At 41.8% G+C, this 10,997-nt stretch overlaps 1 long non-coding RNA gene across 1 annotated transcript in view; it reads right to left on the bottom strand.

Moving 5' to 3' along the window:
- Window positions 1–309: 309 nt before the first annotated feature.
- LOC116419626 overlaps window positions 310–10,997 on the bottom strand; it is a 35,792-nt gene continuing 25,104 nt past the window's right edge. The window contains exons 2-4 of the long non-coding RNA XR_004229883.1: window positions 9,945–10,031; window positions 5,931–6,000; window positions 310–1,263 (exon numbers count right to left, since the gene is read on the bottom strand). This is a non-coding gene — a long non-coding RNA (uncharacterized LOC116419626). The remainder of the gene's footprint in view (window positions 1,264–5,930; window positions 6,001–9,944; window positions 10,032–10,997) is intronic.

Below are 10,997 nucleotides of genomic sequence, written 5' to 3'. Positions count from 1 at the left end.
CATGTAGAATGGGAAAGGAAAATGAGAAGACCAAAGACCGTGGCTTGTTCCTGGAGGCAATATGGCTTCAGGGAGTCTCAAGGTAAAATTATATATATGATAATTGGTAAAATGTCATCATTCCCTGTTTTTAACCTGATTTGCCCCAGGTCCATTGCTCTGAGATTCCCTCTATGGATAGGGGAATGATCTACCCAGTGTTCTAATTCCAATCAGACCTTAGATTACTGAAAAGCAATTTTATTTTGGGTTTCTCACCTTTGGGGAGGGGGAGAAAAAAGGTCCACATAATACAAACATGAATCAAGTTTGAAATAGGCAGTTTTATTCCAGCATAGAAAGGAAAATGCTTAGCAAGAAAGAATTATAAAATGATGGCAATCTTCTGAGAAGAGAATATTCAAGGCAACTTTGTGTCTGTCGATGTCATTGACTGCCGCTGCTGCAAGTGGCTGCCATTACTACTGGGTAGTAATTCTGGGTAGGGGTTGGGGGAGGGTAGGAGGGGAATGATGATGTCTTTTTGTGGGATCTCATAAACAAGTAAGAGATGGCCCCATCCCAGACAGGAATTCCTAGGGGACCATGTGCTCAAAGGCCAGTCTGATGAGGGGAACAGAAAAGTTCCTTACTCTGACTTTCTAGAGATGGAAGAATGGTCCTTATATTTGGGGATGGCAAGGAAGGAATGAGCAACAGAGATTGCCCCATTGGTATATCCACAGAATTCTAGTCTAGCAGCAAATTAAATGTCCTGATGGCCAGGATAGGTAATGGGTGACCTGGGTCAGTGACCTAAATGACAGATTTTGGTCATAGTAATGAATAAAGAGAGTGGGAGAGCTGTATGAGCTCCAGGGTTTTGCATGTAGTAGGTGTTTACCAACTGTTTATTGAATTGAATCTCATTAATGTGGGAATTCTGCCCAAGGACACATATCCTAGTTCATTGGCACCTCATCATTTGCACTCTCTAGTCTATGTCTTCCCATAAATCTTCAATGTGGATTCACTCAAGTTTCTGGTTGTCCTGCAGATCTCTGGACATTATATGGGTAACAATGAAATCCATGGATTACCCCGTTGATCGATGGCTCTTGACTCTCCTTCCCTAAATGAACACCTCTTTAACATCATCTCGGGTGCCCAATTCCCCTGGTGATGGGCTCCGGTTTGCTCACATTTTCATATGCATTGCCTTTGGGGTCGCCTTTCTTTTCTTCAGAGATTGTAGCATTTCATGACTCCCAGTATAGAAAATCCCTAGAAGAAAACTAGTGTTAAAATGAGAACAGAAAAAATTTAGCTCATCTTTCATGTGAGAACCTTTACCCCACAGATTTAAAAATTCTATCTTGACCCCCTTGCCAGTGTCTCTCCTCCAAATTAAATCAGTTTGGTTCACCTCCTCCAGAGGTCCTCCAACTTGTTAATACTCTCTCTAAACTGTGACCCCTTAAATTAAACCCAGTAATCAATGTGGGCAGCTGAAAGGTGCCACAGTGGGCTGAGAGCACTGGATCTGGGGGGATCCCCAGGTTTCTGGTCTGGCCATTCATTTATGTCTGCTTTAGTTTCTCATCTGGAAAATGGGAATAACAATAGCACCTGATAAGATCCTTCTCCCAGAGTAAGATCAAAGGAGATAATAGTTTGTAAAGTGCTCACAGTGGTGTCTGGCACCTAAGAAGGGCCATTATTATTAGGGGATCTGAGTAAGGGAGATTCTCACCAAGCAATCACATCCAGGGTTTTGGACATCATCCCTTTTTTTACTGCAGCCCAAGTCTATGTTAGCTTTCTTGGCTTCCGAGACACCCCATTAACTCACATTTAGCTTACAGGCCGATAAAATCCCAGATCATTCACTGACAAACTCCAGTCTAGCCACACCTCATTAATCTTGTTCTTATGAAATAGTTTTGTTTTTTTTTTTTATCTCCAAGACTCTGGCTGGGAGTTCATTAAGGCAACTGTTTACATCCTTCACTGCGCCCGGTTCAGTGTGTTCACTGCCTTCTCCTGTAGATGGGTTTTCCCAGCAAGGCTGCGAGATTGCGCTGTTGGCAGCTGATCTGGAGCTTTGGCTTAAACCTTTGAAGTAATCCTATGGTTAATGAAGAGGATTGTCCTTTTACTCTGGAAAACCACAGCAACAAGGGTAGAAACCAAGCCCTTAGCCAACAAAATAAGATGGTGTCAGTCCAAGCCCATTGAAGGGCTTCATCCTTCCTGTACAGGTTTGATTGGGGGACATGAAACCTCAAGAAGAAAAGGCAAAGAAACAAAAATGAAAATATGAAGCTTGGATTCCTGGGTTGTAAACACTGGGCTAGAAATAGGCAAGTAAGTGCCTGGCCCTTGCCGGAGTGGGCGTCATTGATTGACTGACTGATATGGAATGGAAAACTGCTTCTGCCCAAGAAAGGTCGGGAACAGGAGGCTAAAAGATGTCCCTGGAAGCCAGAGAACTCTCATGGATAATACAGTCATGAGTATGGGCAAGTAGGAAAAAGCATCCAGATCCAGAGACTGGGGAGAGGGCAGGTGAATCCTCGAGGTGGGTGACGGAGGTCGAGCCCTTTGCCCAAGATCCAGAGCCTCAGTTCAGGTTGGTGCAGATCAGACTCTTTGGAAATTCCAGTTCTCAGAGCATCGTGTGTTCTAGGAGGCACTGGAGGAAGTCTCAGAAAACATGGAACAAGGGCTTGAAGAGGAAGCAGAGAACCTGGGCTGGAGGAGTCCAATGGCTCCTGTCTGCACTGGATCTTGGAAGATTCTTATAGCTCAGAAATGGGTTGGGGATGGTATAGATCATGTCGGCTACCTGAGTGTCTAAATGTTTAAGCACTTGGGAGCATCTTGTTCTGTCCTTAAAACAGCCATAATGTCCTCTCCAATATCTGCTTCTGGGGCCAAGGAGAAGCCCCAACACTCTCTTCAATGATGTAGATTACCGTGCCAAAGAGAAGGAGTGCAGGTAATAAGAAACTAAGACCAGCACTTCCTGAGAGGCTGCTTGGTGGGGATGGCAGGAGGAGGAGGAAGAGGGAGAAGAGAAAGAGGAAGAGGAGGAAGAGGAGAGGAGGGAAAAGAGGAAAAGGAGAAGAAGGAGGTTCTATTTAATTTCGTACTTTGATCACATTGCTACTATGCTGTCATACACAAAAGCAAAAATAAACCAAACTGATGACTCGTATATCCAGATGCTTCTTATTGTAATAATATGTTTGTTGGGGGCAGCTCCAGCCAGAGGGGTGAATACCTGACCTCAACATTGTGCCCTGTACCTCAAAAATAGCCAAAGGAAATGGAATCATCAGGTGACATTCAGATGATAACATGATAATTGTCAGAAATCTAATTCCCTGAAATCAGTGAACCTGAAATCAGGAGATGCAAAAATCACAGGACAGGCTCCCAGTCTCTGTGGACCTGGAACTCAAGGGTAGGTCCCCAAAGCCTGGAAGACTGGATCTCACCCAGTTCAAAGCAGTGCTCCATGCTGAAGTAGACACCTTTGGATGTCAAACTGCTGATCTCTGTGGAGCTTGGGCTTATAGACAGCACTGGTTGAAATAGAGTCTGTTTACAGGAATGGGGGGAAGGATAATTATACATTCTGGGGGTACAGTGATGTGGGCATCAAGAAGACCATCAGGAGGATATATCCTAACACAACAATCTGATTAAGCCATTTTTAAGAAGTGAAGTCTCTTTAGATAAAGCTGTAGAAGACATTTAAACAACAGTAGCGATTACCTCAAACTTCATAAAGCACCCAAAAAGCCATCGATTTGTACACGAGGTTAAAAAAATACCCCAAACACCAATTTCCATTTATTCCCACCCTGTGAAAAGTAATCAAAGCTGATTCTAATATGGCAAAGTTATCATTTCTCTTTCACTGACTTTTCTCCCATCTCTTCAATCCCACTTTCAGAGGTTGGGTGCTTATGGCCACCAGGAGTAAGACTCCCCTAGAATGGCAGTGAATCATTAAAATCTACTCAATGGCCCATTCCTCTTTAATTAAAACTTGTTCATAGTAAAATAAGCTTTGTGCCAGAGCTGATCCCAGGTGGGCAGGATAAGAGAAAAAGACAGGGTTCCATGAGCGATGGGGCAGCCATCTTGTATCCTCCAGCTCCTATGAAAATCAGCACCAGACTGCAAAACAGCAGGAACTCTTCCAAGAGGAGATGATAGCAATGCATGGATGCTACTAACTTTGGGCTATTTGTAAGTGAAGGAATATCTCCTGAGCACCTAGAAATTAAAGTCGGCTCATTCTGAAGTCCACGAGATAGCGCCCATTAAAAATGCTTTCATGAGTCACCACTCTGGCAATTCCTGTGGCCTTGGAGCCTCAAAATTCACAGATGGGGCTTCTTATCCAGTGCCTTGGACGGGGAATCAGGATTTCTTTTTTCTAATGTCATTTTTAATCCTTTCATTGTTTGCTGTCACGCACCTGACAATAGGATTTTCTTTTTGGCCGTTTCAGCATCTTCTTCCCTTTAGTCATACCTCTGAGGAAGTCCTTTCCCTTGGTATTTGGAATCCCAAATTCGAATTCTTTTCCAGGCACAATGGAAATAAACAATCTGCTTTCCTTCCCTTTCAATTTTCTTCCATTTTGCTGAGATGAGGGGAGGGAAGATATTCACCTTGCTCTAAATTCATAGATCCTGCCTTAGAGCCCCTAGAGTTCTCATTTTGTTTGCTTGTTTAATTTTTAAAGAAACATTGAAAAAAAACATTTGGTAGAATTGTTCTTCTTGCAAAGTAAGCATATATATGTGTACGTGTGCCTGTTTGTGCACGGGTACATAGGGATGGATGCTGGTCAGCACTGCTACACGATCCCAATCTGAAACTTCACAAATAAATGATTCTCTCATTTGAGAAGCAGAAAATGTCAGCTTCAGACAAGGGTTCTTTCAGAAGCCATTGTACTAAAAGCTTTTGAGAAGTTAAATTCATGACCATTTACAGAGTCCTTTTGCCTGCTGCCTGTTCTGTCTGTGGGTTTTCTGTCATCCTCCAAGATTATATTCAGTGTCCGTCTGCCCAGAATGTGACCCTGTGTTTCTAAGTTATCCTGAGTCTGTCTCATTCAATAGAATATTTAAAATGTTCTATTTTGCACTGTCAAGGCCGAGAGGCCTAGTGAGAAACAATAATGCTCACATTAAACAGATGTTCACAACTAAGAAAAATCTTTCTTCTCTGGAGAGAACAAACAACTGAATTGTTACCCACTTTCCAGAACTGGTTAACTGGTAAAGAGCCCTGCTTAAGGAGGGCCTTCAGGTAAGTTACTTTGCTGGAGTCAGACAGTGGTAAGTGATTACTTAATTGAGAGTCAACATGGAACCGTGGGTATGGGGGAGGAGGAGAGACTACACCCCAAGAGTTCACCTTTAGGTTTTCTCAGAAAGAGCAGACAATCTGAGATTCTTCCCTAATTGTTTTTGGCAAATGCTCTTGGCTGGAGACAAAGATCTCTGTTAGGTGATCAAAGTATCCCTTGTTAGCACTCAAAACCCCCAAAGCCCTGATTGCTAGGGCACTGTCTCTTTTTTGACACCGGGCTGTTCTGCGCTCTCTAGGGGGCTGCAGGAGTAGGTGGGCTGGCACGGGATCCGAGGCCTTCGTGGCTCCTCTCAGTTACCTGTACAGACTCTTTTTCAGGTTATGGATCCATCCTGACAAGCAGGCAGACCTCCGCCCCCAGGCTCAGGGATATCTGATGTCTGAATACGGCTTGGCTGAGCTCATCACTGGGTAGGTTGCAGGGGTCATGGCATTACCCATGCAGTTCTACGCAACTGTGCATTAAGGTCCATTCAGTAAGGCAGCAACCTGATTGTTTTACCTCCATGACATTGCTTTCCTCTGTTCCCTTCACTCCAATCACCTCTTACCTGAATTATGCAAACATCTGGTCATTGTTCTCCATCTTCCTCCTCAGCCACACTTGCCAAATGGGTTTTTCTAAAGCACAGATCAGATAGGAAATCACCATTTTGAAGAAACTTAATTGGCTCTCTATTGTCCCAAGGATCCAGCACCAAGTTCTCTGGCCTTTGAAACCCTTCACAAATTGTCTTCAATCCACCTGTCAAGGGTTTTTACCCATGTGTCCTTACTTGCTGTTCCGATACCTAATATTCCATCTCCTATTTCTATGTGTTCCAAGCTTGAATGCCAACTCTAATGCTATCCCCATCCCACCTCACAGAACCTCCCTCATGGTTGCCTCATATCCCATTTTCTGCCAGAAACCCTTTCTGATCCCCAGTTGTTAGCATGCCCCCCCCCGATTATTATAAATATACAGATATAGAGGATATACATAGATAATAAATAATTAGATTTAGGAGAGGGGGAGCATGAATTTGCTCTCTCTCGGAGATATTTCCATATTTTTGGAAGCAGATAAATCAACCCCTAACTCTCTAATTGATCAGTGTTATAGGAGAAGATACTTGTGAGCATAGGGATGATTCTCTAGAACTTTATGCTAAAGTGTCTCTCACCAGGCTCCTGACAGTACCTACGCACTTGGCAGCACATGAGGGAACGGCTGCCAGATCCCAATGTGAAGGATTGCAGGTCAAGCTCAGCTTCATCCAGGAAGTTTCCCCATTTCAGCCCTACTCATTCTTTGATCTAAACAGTCCTTGAATAACTCCTCAAACAATAACAAGTGCACACTGAGGGTTTTCCTTGTCTGCAGGGCTGTGGGAAATACCAAAGAAACACAAGACAGAAGTCTCGATCTCGTCAGCTTCAGATCGTTCCACAACCTGCTATTATTGTACTTGCCCGTTTGGGTTATGGGGTGGGGTCAGCACAGTGACACAGACCCAGGGGGACTTACGTGAGCAAACAAGCTTATACAATGAAAACTTTGTAACTTGTTTTATTTTGGACTTAACAACAAGCAAACAAACAAAATGAGTATTTCCATAAAGAGTAGAAAAGAAAAAGTATATTGCATGTGAATCAAGGAATCTCTATTATGTACAGTTTCCTTTCTCTTTTAAGTACAAAATAAATTCAACATGAAATTTTGAAAGCTATCCTGCTTGTCCATCTGTCTTTCTTGTCTTCTTTCTGTTCTTTTCTTCATTTTTTTAAATAATGAAGAAGTGGCTTATATGAAAGCAGAGGAGTATAAGTTGAAAGCTATGTGGATGCATCTTGGAGTGATAGTAAGGGATGATACATGGACAGTCCAAGTACTACATGGCTCTCCAGAAAATGCTAAATGAAACAGAGCAGGGGGTCTCAACCTTTTTATGTCATGGATCATTTTGGCAGTGTATGGTTTGGCTAGAGTATGGACCTCTTTTCAGAATTTTATTTTCAAATGAATAAAATAAAATATACAATTACATTGAAAGTTATCGAAATAGTTTTCTTTTAAACTTGATAGAGGTTGAGAATCTCTGCACTAAAGAAAGGCCTTCAGCATGTTAAAAATATTTTTTATGAAGGATATGCTGGAGGATGTAGACAAGAACTGCACTGTATCAGGAGAAATGATGGCATTGGGAATCAGGCCATTGAAAGGTAGACTCACAGTACATACACCAGGAGCCATAAAATACTAATGAATGGAGGTATTGATTATTCCATTGTCTGTCTTGTTTCCTCTCTTAGTAATGAGCATAAATACTTTAGAAGGAAGGAAGGAAGGAAGGAAGGAAGGAAGGAAGGAAGGAAGAAAGGAAGGAAGGAAGGAAGGAAAGAAGGAAAGAGGGAAGGAAGGAAGGAAGGAAAAAAGGAGAGAAGAAGAAAGAAGGGAGCAAGGGAGGGAGGAAGAAAGAAAAGGAAAGCAGTAGAGAAAGAAGAAAGGAAGGAAACTCAGATTATAAGTATGCCTATTCTAAGTACCATCATTCACTGCCCATTTTTTTTATTTGACTACTCTTTCAAAAGTATCATTGCATCTTAAAGCCAGAGCTGGAAAGAATCTTAGAATTCAAAGTAACTTCACCAAATTAAATCTACAATATCACTACTATTGATTTATTTTAAAATGTGTTGAATTTCTGGCTTCTTCGGATGCTGTCCAATCAAACAAAGAGAATCTTCCAATCTATTCATGACATGGTTGAGAATCTTGAAAGGGTTCTCTGGGATACAGAGCTGAGTTTAAACCTAGACACTACCAAGCCTGTCTGAAGGAATTCCATTTTGGTTAGAGTACCAGAGTTTAAGACCGGGTCAATAGAATCTGAGGGACAACAAGGAATAATAGATTGAGGACATTCTAATGAAAGAGTGATTTTCCAGGGAAATTCTCTGGAAATAGCTTTGACTGGAAAAAAATCAATTTTTAAGTGGAGGAAAAAAACAATTTTATGACAATAACTGAGAAACACAAGGTCACTAAGCCCAATATGGGAAAGAAATTGTCTGAGCAAGAGAACAGTATGTTTGTTCAGTAACCATTGGGAAATGATGTGCAGTGAGGTTGCTTCATTATCCTAGGATTCAGATGCATGAGACAGAGGTGGGCCATCTTCCAAAAAAGGCTCTAGATCTTGGAAACTCCCTTTATTTCCCTTAAGTGAGAAAGACTGGGGTTATCTTTGAGTACAATTACTGCCATGTTCTTGCTTTGATTGGCAGGAACAATCTCCAGGGAAGATAGACTCCTTGGCGAAAGATCTTCTAGGACTGTGTTTTATTTTTTTCTGTGTACCCAGAGGCCTTTGGGATGAGTGTGCTTAGAGTAAATTCAGAATGAGAGTTAACAAACAAACTTTCAAAGAGCCATCACCGAATTCCCAGAACTTGGCTCAGGAAGAGGTCATAGGCCAACAAAAACCAGGTCTACTTTAATAGGAAGAATAAGGAAAAAATGAATGTAACTATTTCTCCCAACATTTTTTGTTTGTTCTTTTTTTTTTTTTTTTTGGTCATTTGATGTTTGTTTTTCCCCTGCCAGTGGGGCTAAAGTAACATCTTTATTTTCAACATCTGATGAACTCTCCAGGATGATGCTTTCCAAACACATTTATATTCTGCAACCAGAATCTCTTAAGTGATATATTGAGTGAATCATTGCTTTTCTTTTATTCAAGAATGGAACCATTTGCCTGAGTTTGGGGTAATGCTTTAATTTGTGTTGAGCACAAACCACTCACTCATTCTCTGGGAATCCTGTTTCTCCAAGCTAATGAGCTTATTTAAATCAACACCAATCAGAAGTGAGTCGCAATCAGTCATGATGAAATACAAGGCAAATTGTGGAATGACCTTGTTAAGATCACAAGGAAATATATTAAGATCCGGCGATTGTTGTGGATACTTGTTAGCGATTTGTCTCAAATACATATCTTTCTGACTAAAAGGCCGGCCCTCCATTTGTTATGGCACACTGACTTTGTGATTCTATTAATTTTCATATCAAGATTCTGTCCTTCCTCAAATATCTTTGGTCAAACAATTTTCTTCCTCAATATTGACATGAGAATGTGAGAGTTTTCATCACATTTATTTTGAAGGGAGACGTGTTTCTATTTTTAAGTCACAATCTTGCCAAGATCACAATTAATTATTTTGCAATTCAATTCCTTTCTTGAGTATTCCAGCCATGAACCTATAGTGTGAACATTGTAAATTAATCTCTGAAGACATTGTTTGAGGTTGACTTTGGACTAAATGCTTCCAAAGCCCTTTCCAGCTTCACATCTAAAATCCTTTGATCAGAAATGCTTGAAATATTGCCATGGGGATTGCTTAGCTTCATTATAGATGGAGAAGGAAAAGTGGGTAGAAATTAAAAAGCGATCAGTTTCTGCTTAATGCCAGAAAAAGACTTTCTAACAATGTGAGCCATCCAAAAATGGGATGGGCTGCCTCCAGGAGTGGGGATACCCCATCATCACAGATCTGTAAGGGAAGGCCAAGTGACCACTTACCGGGGGTGATGGAGAGAGAATCTGGGACTAACTGGCCTTTGAGATCTTTCCAGCCTCTTGAATTCGTTATTCTGCGATCCCATCTTCCTGAAAGAGATGGAGCAGGTATGCAATTTGTAGCAAATTATAACTTATAAGTCAGGAGAATCCAACTTGAAATCCAATCTCAAACTCCCGTATTTTTAGCAAACATAACACAAAATCAAGCAAGAACAACTTAACCCCAAATGCCCTCTTCTGTTTCCAACTCCCATATGTCTGGCAAACATAAAGGCCTCCAACCCTGGAAACTGGCAGTGTTTCGGTGCCAGATGTATATGATTTATGGAAAAACAGAAAGCCTCAGAAGTATTAGACAAGTTCCAAAGTTGTTTATTAAAACAGAATGACTCAAAAATCAAATAGAAATTTTTCATCATCATAAACAAGTACAACCCCAATTATCCTTGAAGGACATCATGAGGGTATAACCAAGTTAGGAAGTTAAGACGTGGCGCCACTGTGTTCTAGATGCAGTGGGGCAGAATGAAAAGAATGCTGCATCTGGTGCAAAAGGCTCTGGGTTCAACTCTGCTCCTTTGAAGTCCTTAGTGAGACACAACCCCCTGAGAGTTTCTTTCTCTGTGACGTTGGGAAGTTGGGGTGAATAATCACTAAGGTGCCTTCTGAATCTTGTTGGTTTTATCAGTGTCATTTCTTAAGCTGTGAAAGGACTTGAGGAGAGTTTCCTTTCCCTGTGTGGGAGCAGAACATTCTGGTCAAGTTTCCCAACCCTTGCTTGACATGACTATAGGGCTCTAGGAATGGCCTAAAAAGCACAGGTATGTCCCAGAATCTTCCATCCGGGCCTGTAATTAACTGAAGACATCATAGCCTCCATTGGCTATGGAAGACGTCATAGCCTCCATTGGCTATGGAAGACGCCATAGCCTCCATTGGAGGAAGTTATCTGTCCCATCAGACCAGGCCATGGGGGGGGGGGGGGCGAGTGGAGGGTTAGGAAGACTAAAGTCTAAGTCAGGAGTAAGGCTAAGGCACACTTCGAGCCAGGAA

This window comes from Sarcophilus harrisii, chromosome 5 (genome assembly GCF_902635505.1).
Source record: "Sarcophilus harrisii chromosome 5, mSarHar1.11, whole genome shotgun sequence".
NCBI lineage: Eukaryota > Metazoa > Chordata > Mammalia > Dasyuromorphia > Dasyuridae > Sarcophilus > Sarcophilus harrisii.
Note: the sequence above shows the minus strand (reverse complement) of the source record. Positions and strands in the feature narration are given on the sequence as shown.